Raw genomic sequence first — 14,732 nt, forward strand, 5'->3', positions numbered from 1 at the left:
GAACTAATGATTAGTGTAAGCATGGACCTATAAGAAATGGACGATTAACGCGAGCATTCTTTTGATGCAATCATAGTCGCCGTATCCTGAAAATGTGCATAATTATAAATGAGAACACGGGTGTTTTGAGAATAGCGGCTACCGAGGCGAATCTGATCTTTACAAAGGAATCTTTTTCCTCTTCTTGGCGCTTGTTGGCTGATGTCCTGTAACGGTATTATACCTTTCAATTAAGATGGTTCGGTTTTGGAACAGCAAATTGAGAAGCAGACGATTTTTGTGATATCAAATATGTTATTATCGATTTGCACACTTCTGCACACTCATAATGACCTTACTAACAACGAGAGGGGGACGACCCCTACAAGAAACCCACCATGTTTCTCTGGAATATCATGAGGAAATCTTTAAAATATGATTATAAATTACAATCAATCAATTTAATTTCAGCCTCTATCTCGAAATATTCATACATTTTCCCAAATAAAAAACATGGAACTAAGATATTTATTTGTAAACCAGAACTGCACATCAATTTCAGAGAATTTAGGTAATTTATTACCTTCTGCGCATACAATTTGTCTAAGGTTAAATGTCTAATCACCGAAAGCTTTTGTAACTCATGGATTAATTGACGGCGACCATGATGGTATCACAGGAGACAAAATATGAAAGAATGTTATTCACATGACAATAACAGTCAGATGTTAGTGAATTCATTAACTAACCGATGAATGTCCATTTTTTATAGGTCCATGGTGTAAGGTAAGCTTCCAGCATTCCTACTTGTGTAATTCAAAGGGTCTTCGCAATTTCTCGTCAAATATCGCAACATATTTCCCTCTTTTCAATATCATCAGTAAACATGTTTGTCTATGGGAGGAGATCACAGTATGACCCCCCCCCCTTGAACATATTCACGATGTTAAACGATCATTACTTACTTTGGGGTCATCTGATCAAATGTAATTTTCACTAATCATTTCGAAACAGCTTGTTCATGGAGTTTGATTCGTTATGCCCTTTTCGAGGAATGATAGGCTGAATTTACTCAGGATAAACTCCATTGATGCCTCGATTTGGACTTGATTCATGCTCGATGAATAAATTTCGTAACTTCTATTTTCTTATTGTATTAATGGCAATCAAAGTGTGTGTATAATAAGCCAGTTCGTAGTTCCTTTCTGCGTATGATCAAAAGATTCTACGCATGATCAGAAGAAGGTCATTTGTACTAAATTGACATAGTGCTTTAAAATCTAATGAGATAAGCACCAACTTTGATGTCTTGATTATTCATATATTCTTTTGAATTATCGTTTTCATTTACATCCACAAAAAACAACAATGCTTCCACGAACGACTGGTATTTCACAGTTTGTCAAGTACATTGTGCAACATGCTAAGATATGCATTCAAAGTAGGAATGCAACAAATACCTTCATTAAGTGTTCATTGGTGTGCTATTCTAGTCACCTGGTCTATTCAATTTCTTCATCCATATGTCTGTATGTAAGGCAAGCTTACGTAATATCTTGCTTTGAAATCTGCCTATATTGATGAAAGAAATGAAAGGTCATTTGACCAAAATTGCCCATGAATTAACTACGAACTGGTCTTTTGCAATAAAAGTGTGTGTATAATTCGAAAAGGTTATCCAGTAAGGCTCCACCACACTCACCTTGTAAGCTTTTAAGTAGCGTCGATGGATATTATTTGTATTTGCTACATGTTATCATGGTTATTGTCACAATTAAATTGATCAAGTATGCTAATAATCGTTTCGAAGTCATTTCAATAAGAGCGCTCATTAATGGAATCACTATGTTTCTATAATTATCTTTATAATCAAATAAGATATTTATCTAAGTCATTCAAAAATGTATTCACAGAGTATACTCCTGCCTTTCATGATCAATTTTGTACTACATGAATATCAATATGTTTTCGATCGGTAGTGGATGATGTACATCATTTCCGATGATATTTACAAAGTTAAATATTTTGGTACTTTTTTACTTTTTAATAAATAAATGAATATAAAGCATGTTCAGAGTTCTTCGACATAGTAATTTATCATGTTTTGTTTTGATCAAAGTATTCGTTATTGTGTCGCATTCGAAACAACTACGATAATTTAGTCAACAAACATGATAAAATGGAGATAATGGATACAATTCCGAGTCATTATCTAGGCACTGCTTAATAACAAATTGAGAAATATTTTTACATAAATGAAAACATATAACAATTGATAAAATGTTCAAAGTTAGCACAAAAGAAAAATACAGATATAAACTACAAATTGTATAATTCATTCATTGAAAACCATTGATATTGAAGTAATGAAATGAAAAGGTGCACTATAGGAGCTAGGAATTTGAGTGAAACAGTCATATTTCTAAATTTGAAATAAAATTCGATTCGCACTTCGCGCTTGTTTAGTGTGGGTTTTTTTTTCAAATAAAAAACGTGATTAACTAGTCCAGTTATCAGCTCAGATATCTTAATATTTTCACCTCTCGATTCGCGCTCGCTCTATAGTTATATTCTATTTGATTTTGATTTTATTTTATTTATCTCTGCATTCAAGATGATATATGCAACATAACATCAAGGTGATACATTTAAGTTTTACGAAGTAATAAAGCAATCATAATAAAGCAATGAACAATAAATATCAACAAGAAGCAATATTCAATCAAAAGAAAATAAATGAATGCAGGAGACCGCAATCGTGAGCGGTTAAGCTTGAAAATGATGGCGGCCTCGTAAAATGGTACATAAATTTATTTCTTCATTGATCAAAATTATTGGGTGCAATGCAGGTGCAGGTGCGGGTGCAGTAAAGGGCGGTTGAATAATTAACTTGAAGAGGAGGATACATATGATTCGATGGTTTTTCTTTTAATAGTGGCTTTAAATGAGTATATTGTTGAACATGACTTAATATTGTCTGGCAAGTTGTTCCAAATATCAGGACCATAATGTCGAAATGATTTATGAGTTATTAATAACTTAGGGTTGGTGAGATGAAGGTTTCCTGATGAGCGGGTTGGGTAGGAATCAACGGACCTGTTAATGCATATTATTAAAGGACAGAGTAAGCTCATTATTAAAGTATTTGAACATAAAGATGGCTACTTGAATCGTATTGATATCAAATATTTTTAAAGTTTTGAGTTTATTTTCGAGTCTATTCATGAGTAACTGCAAACAGTAATTTAACATGTCCTTTTTCATAAAAGTTAATATTCTTTTAGCTCGCACTCGCATGAATTGCTTAGTTATATACGCCTATTATTCCTACAAATAAAGCCATTTGGCTAGAATATCCAGTTTTATGATTGGAAATCTATTTTTTTTTTAATTATGTGTTTTATTGGTATTCAAAATCACATATAATCACAATATTTACAGGTAATTGGAAATGATTTGAAACAGTTCAAAAGCAGTAAAATCACAAAACAGAGATAAAATAAAAAAATAAATGAGAAAAAATATAAAAAAATTAAAAAGGGTGACATAAATCAAAATAAAACATTGGACGATACAGGTTACTCTATACGGAATACACATCGAGATGAATTTACATGTATAATCATTTGTAGCATATTACTCTGTGCATGCATTGTACAAGTCTCAATTTAAGATACAAAAACAAATAGAATGAAAAAGGGGGAACTACCTGTATCTAAAATAAAAATCATATATCAAATCGCCACTTCTTAAAGTGTACAGTGAGTTTTTTTTCTTTTCTTGGCTAGGTGATGCTCAATTTCCTTTTGTTTCTTCACAAAACTTTTAAATAAATCCACATTTGGTAAGGTGTTCTTGAATTTACAAATATAAATATTTAGCCAATAATAAAAGGTAACAAATCTATCCGTTGATACACCGAACAATTTTTGAAAATTAGTGAGGTTGAAATCTGAAATATGTTTTTTTATCGTAGTCAATAGAAGATTCCAAATCGGGGTAACCTTATCACAGTCACAGAACAGATGAATTATTGATTCTTAGTTCGCGCTTGAATCATTTGTTTGGTTTATACTGTATATCAATCCTCTTCATGGTTACAATTGAGTTTTCAGGTCGAAACATACAAAGTTTCAGCTCGCGTTTCGTATATACTCGCACCTCTGGATCGGTGAGATACAATATATTCATGGATCACTGTAAACAGTCGTTGCAGGCCAGTATATTGAAAATTTCAGTTAGCTCTCACATGGATCGTTTAGTTAGATACGCATCTAGCTAATAATCATAAATGCTGGTCGAAATGTTTTATTTTCAGTTCTTGATATATAAAATATATAGAAAAAAAATGAGCTCGCATTTTGCACTCTCATGGTAGGCCTGATTTATATCCAGGCCACAAGTTACTAAAATTAAGTAAGGAGTAAGGACCCCAACCCCCCAAAAAATGTATATATTATATATACATATGTATATATTATATATATATATATATGTGTGTGTGTGTGAGGGTGTGTGTGTGTGGGGGTGTATGGGTGGGTGTGTGTGTGTGTTTACGTGTGTGGGTGTGAAGTTATACATGTACAACAGCTTTGGCAATTCTTTTATTTAAATATTGTGTGAAAGAAATGGATAAAGAGAACAATGGTAGGCGTAGCTTAAATCAAGGTTCCCCAGAGCTATCTACCCTTTGGAAAAAAAATGGTGATGCCGAAAAATTATCTCTGCCAGGAATCGAACCCGGATTCGATTGACCGTCAGATAGACAGATTTTCGACACTATACCAATTATAATTTTCTTTGTCGGGTGTAGATGGGTTTTGAACAATGACTCTTTATCAATTTCTTTCACACAATATTTACATAAGAGTTGCCAAAGCTATTGTACATGTTGTACTTCACACATTTGTATACTTTCTCCCATACGTGAACTGCATCAAAGCAATAGCTTTGATCCAGCTGAGGCATGGCGGCTTGTCATTGTTATGATATGGGACATTTACCTTTAGAAATGTTAATGACAATTGGAAGAAAATAAATGATTACTTGAGTTAAAAAGAGGCATTTTAAGTTATAGTTGGAAACAGGTCTAATTCGCTCGATTTAGGCGTGCTGAATGTGACCTGACTGGTTCTAAGACCGCTTTCTCAAGTTTTTACATGGTTTGCATACCTTACAAACGTCATCACTTCCTGTAATCACAAAACGGGTGCAAAAAAAAACACGGAACTTAATTTCCGTTTATTGAATAGATCCTGGGATTTGATGCCAGCCAATAATTCAGTTGTGCCAATTTTAAGTTCTGACATCATTCTTTAAAATTATTGTTATTTTAGGTCATCATAAACCATTAAACGATGGTGTTCGAAACTTCTAGATTGTATACGAGTAAACATGGTAAATGCGGACCGAATACCGTAGGACAGACTGCGCCCAAACCGTATCAAAATGATTAATTACAATGTTCGCATAATATAGTTCATGGTAAACGCGACCAATCTCATAAGAACAGTATTGACAAACAATTTCATTCCCACTTTTCATTGAATCATATTTCTTGATTTCAAGTATAAGTTTGTTGATGACAAATAGAATTTCCTTTTCTTTTTTGGTCTTGTTTATTGATCAAATAGAATTTGCGCACGTCGGCATATATAACATTATGATTTTCATGCAGATCGAGCATACTGATCTTATGATTTTCATTAGAGATCGAGCATACTGATCTTAAACAAATAGGAGTAATGCCGAAAATTTGTTAAACAAAAGATACAATCAATTTTAAAAATTAACATTGTAAGTCTGTAGTAAATCATGTACAGAATGTTACAATTAATTGTTAACATTATAAGCTAATCTCTTAGATTACTCCACCCTAATTTCTAAATTGCTGTTCCTTTATAAATTAGAGCACCTAGTCGAAATGCTGTTTATTTGTATGGAGAAATTAAGTCCGGTCCTTAAACATGTTAAAGACCTCTCCAGAAAACCGTTACAAATTCAAAAGGCATTTTCTTTATTGGACAGAATCTTCAGGGTGTTTTTCACAAGATAATCTAACTATAAAGATATGCAACTCCAACATGTGTCAAATCATCGGTTTTTTCGAAACAAAGTACCCAGCTCGATCTTAGCCCTATTCAGATGCATCGTACATGTAGTAAAGAAAGGAAATACATTTGCATGGTGCAACAAGGGATCTAAATCTACCTATCCTGTTCACTTTCATAAATTGCAAATTTTGTACCTTGTTGATTATTTTAAGCGCTCCATAATTTCAGGACTGACTATCCTTGCTCGGTCGTTATATTCTATCGCACACAGCAAACGCCCCCCCCCTTCGCCCATATACTGGATGCAATGGGTTCAAAATGCCAAGTTTCCCTGTACACATTTTCAAGGATATTCTTATTTTTCTTCTCCTTTTTCTTCTTCTCCTTCTTCTACTTTATTTTTTTTTCTTCTTCTCCTTCTTTTGAACTTCCTTTTCTCCTTCTTCGTCTTCATCATCATCATCATCATCTTCCTCCTCCTCCTCTCCCTTCCTCTTCTCTTTCCTTATATTCTTCTTTTTCTTCTTCTTCTTCCTATTCTTCTACTTCTTCTTCTTCCTCCTCCTTCTGATCTCCTCCTCCTCTTCTCCATCATCATCTTCTTCCTCCTCCTCATTCCCTTCCTACTCTTCTTCTTCTCCTTCTTCGTCTTCCCATTCTTCTTTTTCTTCTTCCTCCTCCTGATCTCCTTTTCTTTACGTTTTCTCTGTACGCCTTCCAAAATCATGCATCAACATGAAAAAGAGCAGAATAATCCACGAGAACAAGGAATCTGGTCAAAGGCCAGCAGCCACTGTAATTTCATTCTCTATATAAATCTATGTCTGTAATTTTATTTTCGTGTATTATGATAGAATCAAGGACCTACGTGCAGGAAAACACTGTAAGCACAGGTGTCCATTGTCATGGACCAATGCCAGGCTCTGTTGCAAGCTACGTGCAGAGTCCTAAGAATTTAATTGGCAAAAAATGATATGAGAGATGCCATGAGCCTGACGGGCCGGTCATATGTTCTCTGTTGGGATTTAGCATGACCCGGGAAATATTAAAGTGAAGTCTACCCTGATATCAGTTTGTATTATCAAATAAAACAAAATCGGAAAAGATATTGATGAAGGTTTGGCGAAAATCTATCAAAGTATATCAGAGTTATACAAATTTTGCTATTTTGATGCCCCATCTAATGTAGTAACAAAGCTGTTATTTAAAGAAATACCTGTGCATTCGATGTACAATCAAATCCATTAAAAATCTTTTCACTTTTAGGCCTGGTTGGGTTGTTGAGCAGTGATGTACAAAAACTTGCGGCTAAGCAAAAAGAGGGATCATAGGCCACCATCACAGCAACGAAATTAGCAACAACAACAAAAATACAAGCAAAAGAATGAATTGAATCTAGGGGAGGTATGTGTGTTTGTGTGTGCTCGCGCACACACACCCTCACAAAAAAGTATATAAGAACAATTTGTCCCCCCCCCCCCGCCGCCCTTTGAGGAGAGATTTCTGTCCGTGACTTGGTCTGTAACCAAATACCGTACGTACCCACCAAATATTTATCTCCAGGCGGATTAATTTCCTCTTTTTACTTTTTTGTTGCACTTTGTCGTATTAAAATATTGTTCATAAACGGTCCATAAATACCATAGACCAAGTGGTGTTTAGTGGGATTTCAATTGATACTGAAAATGAGACGAAATGGACTAGGGCAATGTTCCATAAAAGTTACTAGTATTATGGTAACTTTGCCATCCAATGGTATCTGGTAAAAGTGCTCATCAGCCAATCAAAATCAAGGATTCCATGACAGATACCATCGGATGGTAAAGTTACCATAATAGTAACTTTCAGGCAACGGGGCCTTGGAGACAATTAGACACTATGTCATGCAAACTCTAGCTCTTATTCTTCTTCTTCTTACCATTATTATTGTTGTTTTTGTTATTATCATTATTATTCTTATGATCATTATTATTATCATTACCATTATTAAAGATATTATTATTATAATCATTAGACCATCTAGTTAGTAGAGACTAAGTGGGTGTAGACTACACTAGCGTCTGCCCCCCCCTAACGAGTCACAACTGATGCAAGGGACATATCCCTGCCCCTCCTGACGAGAAAACAGACGTGTGCCCCTCTTTTTAATGACCTTTTTTTATTCTTTTTCTTTTTTTTCTGGTACGAAATCCTTTATTTGTGGTTAAGTCCCTTTTTTTTGCTTGTCGAATTTTCGCGGACGAAATATCGTCAACCCCCCCCCCCCTCCCTTTGGAAAATCCTTGGTACACCACAGGACTGTGGAAATTTGCCTCCGAGATGACCTGTAAACTATGACTGCTTTAACTTGAGGATGTCAATAGCCAATCCTTAAATCGCCTGAAATCACAGTATATGCATGAGCAGGAAATGATAATGACACTCAGGATAATCAAGGCACAGTAATAATGGAACCAGTTGCTCCTTGATCATATTGATGAAACATTAAACTTGATTTAGTTCTTGATACTTTGGTTTTTTCCGCTTGTTCGGCCAATATCGCTTGCAAAAAAAAAGAAAACCGGAACATGACCTTCCTGTCAATCTTTTAGCGAAACGTCTTCTGGTTACATGTCAATCAATATCTTTCTCTATCGATGAAATTACAGAATGAAAATGGCCTTTTTATTCGCTGATGACATGGATGTTGACCACTTACACTGTAAAAACTGCGGTGTTAAAACTGACACCAATTGGTGTTAATAGGGGACCACACCTTGAGGTGTTAAAATTACACCCTAGAGATTAAACATAACACCAAAGAGTGTAAATGTAAAAACAAAAGGTGTTGTAATAACACCTATAGGTGTAAAACACCACCAATTTAACACCGGTGTAAAATAACTGGTGTGGTCCTGTATGTACACCGGTTAATACCACAGTTTCTACTGTGTACCTCGATCAGACATAGGGCCCTGGGGACGATTTTACGATGTATTTACTGGGCGTGCTGATGTAAATTTGGAAAAGCAAAAAATAATAATAATAATGATTATAAAATAAAAGGTTTACACTACTAGATGGAGGTCACATTCGTTCCGAGAAATTTGAAAAGAAAGAAGAAAAAATGTTTTTCAATGCAAAATTAAGGTTGTTTTCGTTATATTTTTCAATTTTTACACATCTTCCAGAATACATGGGGGTGTTGCCTATGGAAAATAATACACGCAGAACCCCAATGATATTTGATTAGACGCTGTGTTTGCAGGCGCGGTTCTAATGTTGGGCTTCTATAGGGGCTTGAGAAACTTTCGACGTCGGTTTATGCAATATAGTAGAAATGGCCTATCGTGGGCAGGGGCATGGCATAATGTGAATGTGTGAGACTATACTGATCTAACCAAGCAGCTAGTCCCCCGCCCCCTGGTTCCATTTTTTTTATCATGCAAGGGAGCGTAGCGACCGATTAAAAAAACACATATTCAAATTGCTTTATAATGTTTTTCATAACCATTTCATCTATCAGGCCCTGATCGGTATTAAATATGTGGATGAGGGCAGTTTTACGATCGGTTGGGGGCAAGAATTGAGAATGGGGATTACTCTTACTCTTTCCATGTGTTCCAAACGTAAGTGAAGCAAGCGAACGAGCAAAAAATACATATATTCATGACCGATATTTTCAAATTCTAGAGACGAATGAACGTAATGTAGGTATCATACACTCTTAAAAATGTTGGGCAACACACTGTCCACACAACAATTGGTTAAAACATATATCCAAGTCTGGGTAGTTTTAAACCAATGTGTGCTTTTGGGTGAAATCTGCACAATATTGGTTGAAAAGTACCCAGACTTGGATAAACATTTTAACCAATTGTTGTGTGGACAGTATGTTGCTCAACATTTTAAGAGTGTAGAATATGACAGGAAATGGGGTTCTCACGCATATGGTACCAACCCCCTTTTAAAATGTTACGAGGGAATGTGTTGATCGGTCAGAAAATTTTCGAAGTAAAACCTCCATTAAATTCAAGTTTGGAGCATTTTGTTAGAACAAAATATATAATGTAAATATGCAACATATTCAAATTCCAAAATGGGATACTCGACCCCTACTCGACATGCAGAAAGGCAACTAAAGAACATGACCTGGGAACATTACACAACTTACAACTTACACAACAAAGTATTGTAGAGATCAGAGTCAAGTCACTCTAAACATGACAAAAAGAAACTTGGATCCGGGGAGGGGTGATTACCACCCATGAAATTATTCGTGGACAGACATATCGATTAATTTACTCCCCAAATAATTTTGACAACTTAAATTTTTTTAATTATTCAATGCAAAAATATGATTTAAAAAAATTGGAAGGCACTATAAGCCGCTCTCCTTAACGATAAAATAACACTATAAACGTGAAAATAAATTGTCAAGTTTTCGGCGTTCTTCATGTGCAAAGTTTTGTGTTAGAATTTGGCGCGCAATAAATTTCTGATATATTTTCACTTTTTGTCTCACCTGCGAAGCAGAGTGAGACTATAGGCGCCGCTTTTCCGACGGCGGCGGCGACGGCGGCGGCGTCAACATCAAATCTTAACCTGAGGTTAAGTTTTTGAAATGACATCATAACTTAGAAAGTATATGGACCTAGTTCATGAAACTTGGCCATAAGGTTAATCAAGTATTACTGAACATTCTATTAGAGTTTCATGTCACATGACCAAGGTCAAAGGTCATTTAGGGTCAATGAACTTAGACCATGTTGGAGGAATCAACATCGAAATCTTAACCTGAGGTTAAGTTTGTGAAATGTCATCATAACTTAGAAAATATATAGACCTAGTTCATGAAACTTGGACATAAGGTTAATCAAGTATCACTGAACATCCTGCATGAGTTTCACGTCACATGACCAAGGTCAAAGGTCATTTAGGGTCAATGAACTTTGGCCGAATTGGGGATATCTGTTGAATTCCCATCATAACTTTGAAAGTTTATGGATCTGATTCATGAAACTTGGACATAATAGTAATCAAGCATCACTGAATATTTTGTGCAAGTTTCAGGTCTCATGATTAAGGTCAAAGGTCATTTAGGGTCAATGAACTTTGGCCGAATCGGGGGTATCTGTTGAATTACCATCATAACTTTGAAAGTTTATTAGTCTAGTTCATTAAACTTGGACATATGAGTAATCAAATATCACTGAACATCCTGTGCGCGTTTCAGGTCACATGACCAAGGTCAAAGGTCAATGAACTTTGGCCGAATTGGGTGTATCTGTTGAATTACCATCATAAATTTGAAAGTTTATGGATCTGATTCATGAAACTTGTACATAAGAGTAATCAAGTATCACTTAACATCCTGTGCGAGTTTCAGGTCACATGATCAAGGTCAAAGGTCATGTAAGGTCAATGAACTTTGGCTATGTTGGGTTTTTTTGTTGAATAACCATCATATCTCTGTAAGTTTATTGGTCTCGTTCATAAAAAGTGGACATAAGAGTAACCATGTATCACTGAACATCTTGTGTGAGTTAGAGTAGTATTCAAAGTCAGCACTGCTGCTATATTGAACCGCGTGATGCAGGTGAGACGGCCAGAGGCATTCCACTTGTTTTCTATTTAAGCTCATGATGATCGTAGGATATTTACCGTTATTTTTATCATACCTTATTGATTTTCCATACCAATGTCTTGTTTAGAAAATAATGTAGGGAAATTGGCATTTTTTAACGGAAATTCATCGCTGATTTTGCCCTTTACGAAACAAAACAAAGGAAATAATCCTACAGTGAAAATGAATAGTAGATGATTAAAAATCGACATGAATTACAGTATTGTGTATTCCTAGTTTTCAAGACTGAGAGTAAGATTTATGCAATCTTTGACCAATAGCAGCGGTAACAAATGTTGAGCTTTCAAAGATGCTGTAAGTTTGTAAGAGGTTTTGAAAGGAAAAAATAATTCTTGCGAACGGACAGAGCTCTTGAGAATTATGGTATGTTAAATCCTGAGCTTCTATAACTTGTGCGCATTTTGGTGCCTTGTGCGAGACAAAGATTCCACCCCTCAAATTGCCTCCCTCAGAGCCAGGGCCTGGCTCAGAGCTTAAATTTATTTCAAATCAATGTTTAATCTTTCTAATTTAGGGGTAATCTGAAAGGAACCCATAGAGAAATATTTAACGAACATTTGCCCTTTAAAAATTCAAAAAGTTTAGTTTTGATCATTCTCTCCGAAATGGGTGGTGCAAAATTTTAAAATACAGTATTTTCTCTATTTCCTTATTTTTAGAGGACTTTTTCTCGGTGTTTGTTTGGGTTTTTTATTTTGGAACCCCCTCAACGCACCTCTCCGGGCAACCCCCTCCTTCCCCAGATACGCCATTGGTCGAATCTGCGGTTTGTGTACGATTTTTTCCTCTTTTTATTTATATTTTCATTGTCTGCTAATGTGTTCGTAAAAAAAACTCTTAAACGACAAAACGGAAATGACACAGCAGTCTGCCGCCCAACCGGGCACTCTCACAAATCCTTTTATTCATTGCACAGTATTGTTCACGGATCCAGATCGCCATGATCATGATGATGATACAACGAACGTGAAGATGGTGAATGAGAAACAAAGTTCATGTTGCTTTGCTTCAAATTTGAATATTTTTGACAGGTTTCAAAACATCACGTCAGTGGATGATGGCGTGCCAACTCAAGGAATCCAGGGGTGTGAGTACATTACAGGTTAAAAATGAGCAATGAGTAAGATCAAAGGAAATATAAATAATTTTTATGTACCTCACTTATCTTATCTTTAGTAAGGTAGTTAAATTCACATAAGAAATCAGCCGTATGGGAATTCGTTTATTGTCCTTGCAATAATGAAACCAGCATCTGCACTTCTATGAATACGGAAGCAATTTATTTCCCATTGGTAGTGTCCTAGCTGTCCCATTGGTTTAGAGTCAAGTATTTTTTTTTCTATTATTTTATGGAAGCTGAATGGGATATTATTTAATTGGAGCACGTTTCTTTACTTGAAAGGTTTAAGAAGCAAAACTATCAAAATGCCATTATGCCAAAAGGGAATACCTGTTTGAGGTGCGTATCCGAGGATTTTGCACGGGGGGGGGGCTAATTTGAGACCGCCTGTGAACATTTCGGAAAGTGGCGCCCTCCCCCGCCAGGCAAACATAGGTGTCTTAATATCCATTAATATGCTGTAATACCACTTTTTTAGAAGAATAAATAGGACTAGATGGGTGAATCATAAAGTTGTTCGTAAATTTAACAGCAACTTTAAGAATGACTGATGAACCTTTCTTACGGGCTAAGTAATCACCACTGAACATATCATTTACCATAAGAAAGAATCACCAGTCGATCTTAACTTACGAACAGCTTTATGAAACGGCCCCCAGGTGGGTGTTTCAAAAAGCTGTTCGTAAAGTTACGAACAACTTTACACACGACTGGAACATCATAACTCAATCATAGGGATGTCACATAGCACAAGGATCACCAGTCGTGCGTAAAGTCATTCGTATCATACGAACAGCTTTATGTTGTGGTTTTATGAAGCTGTTCGTAAGTTAAGAGCGACTTTAAGAACGACTGGTGAACCTTTCTTACGCTCTAAATAATTACAAATGAACATTTATTGGTCAATACCATTCACCGAAAGAAATGATCACCAGTCGTTCTTAAAGTCGCTCTTAAGTTCTTACGATTATTGTTATTTTTTTTATACTGTTCTGTTGGAAGAGAAAAAAATAAAACTGAAACATACGATCAGCTTTATGAAACGGTCCCTGAAAGCATAATGGTTCAAATTAATAGTTTAACTTCTCATAAGAGTAGGCCCAACTAAAATAGCGGGGGCTGACATTTCATTACAAGGGGCGGATCAAGCTTTCACTAATAGGGGGTGGAAGAATATTTTCATCTATAATTCAATGTTTCACGAATTGGATATTCTAAGCACCTTTTTTAAACCGTGAACATAATGAGGCACATAATCAGGCACAAAAAATAGTGGTTTTTCATGCAGGACAACTTATCTGATATAAAAACAGGCACCTATGAGAAAGCAAATGGGCACTCGTTATCACATAAAACAGGTCCTTCTCATGTGAAAGGGGCACAGAACACGTTCGTTGGCGCACTTTTCTTAAGTAAAAGGGGTAAAAGGGTACCTATAAGAAGGCAATGGTGCACTTGCTAACGGCATAAAACGGATCCTTCTCATGCAGGTGAAAGGTGCACAGGGCATGTTCGTGAGGGGCACTGTTATTGGGGAAAAGGGGGAACTGGTTCTAGAAGAGGCAACTAGAATGCAAAGGAGCAATTGCTTAGAAAGGAAAACGGGCCCTTCTCATGTAAAGGGGTACAGAACACGTTTGTGAGGGGCACTTTTCTTGGATAATAAGGGGCACTGATACAAGAAAGGGCACTTGGTATCACCTACAACATGTTCTCTCCCGATGAAAGGGGCACAGTGCACGTTCGCAAGGGTATTTTTTTCTTTAAAAATTGGCACTGATACAAGATATGGCACTTGCTAAACCATAAAACGGGTCCTTCTCAGGTGATAAGGGCACGTAACACGTCCGTGAGTGGGTTGTTTTTTTTGGGGGGGTGGCACTTATACAAGAAAGGGCACTTAGCTTGGTAACACCTAAAAACAGGTCCTCTTCCGATGAAAGGTACAGTACGC

This window comes from Lytechinus variegatus, chromosome 12 (assembly GCF_018143015.1).
Source record: "Lytechinus variegatus isolate NC3 chromosome 12, Lvar_3.0, whole genome shotgun sequence".
In the NCBI taxonomy this organism is placed as follows: Eukaryota; Metazoa; Echinodermata; class Echinoidea; order Temnopleuroida; family Toxopneustidae; genus Lytechinus; species Lytechinus variegatus.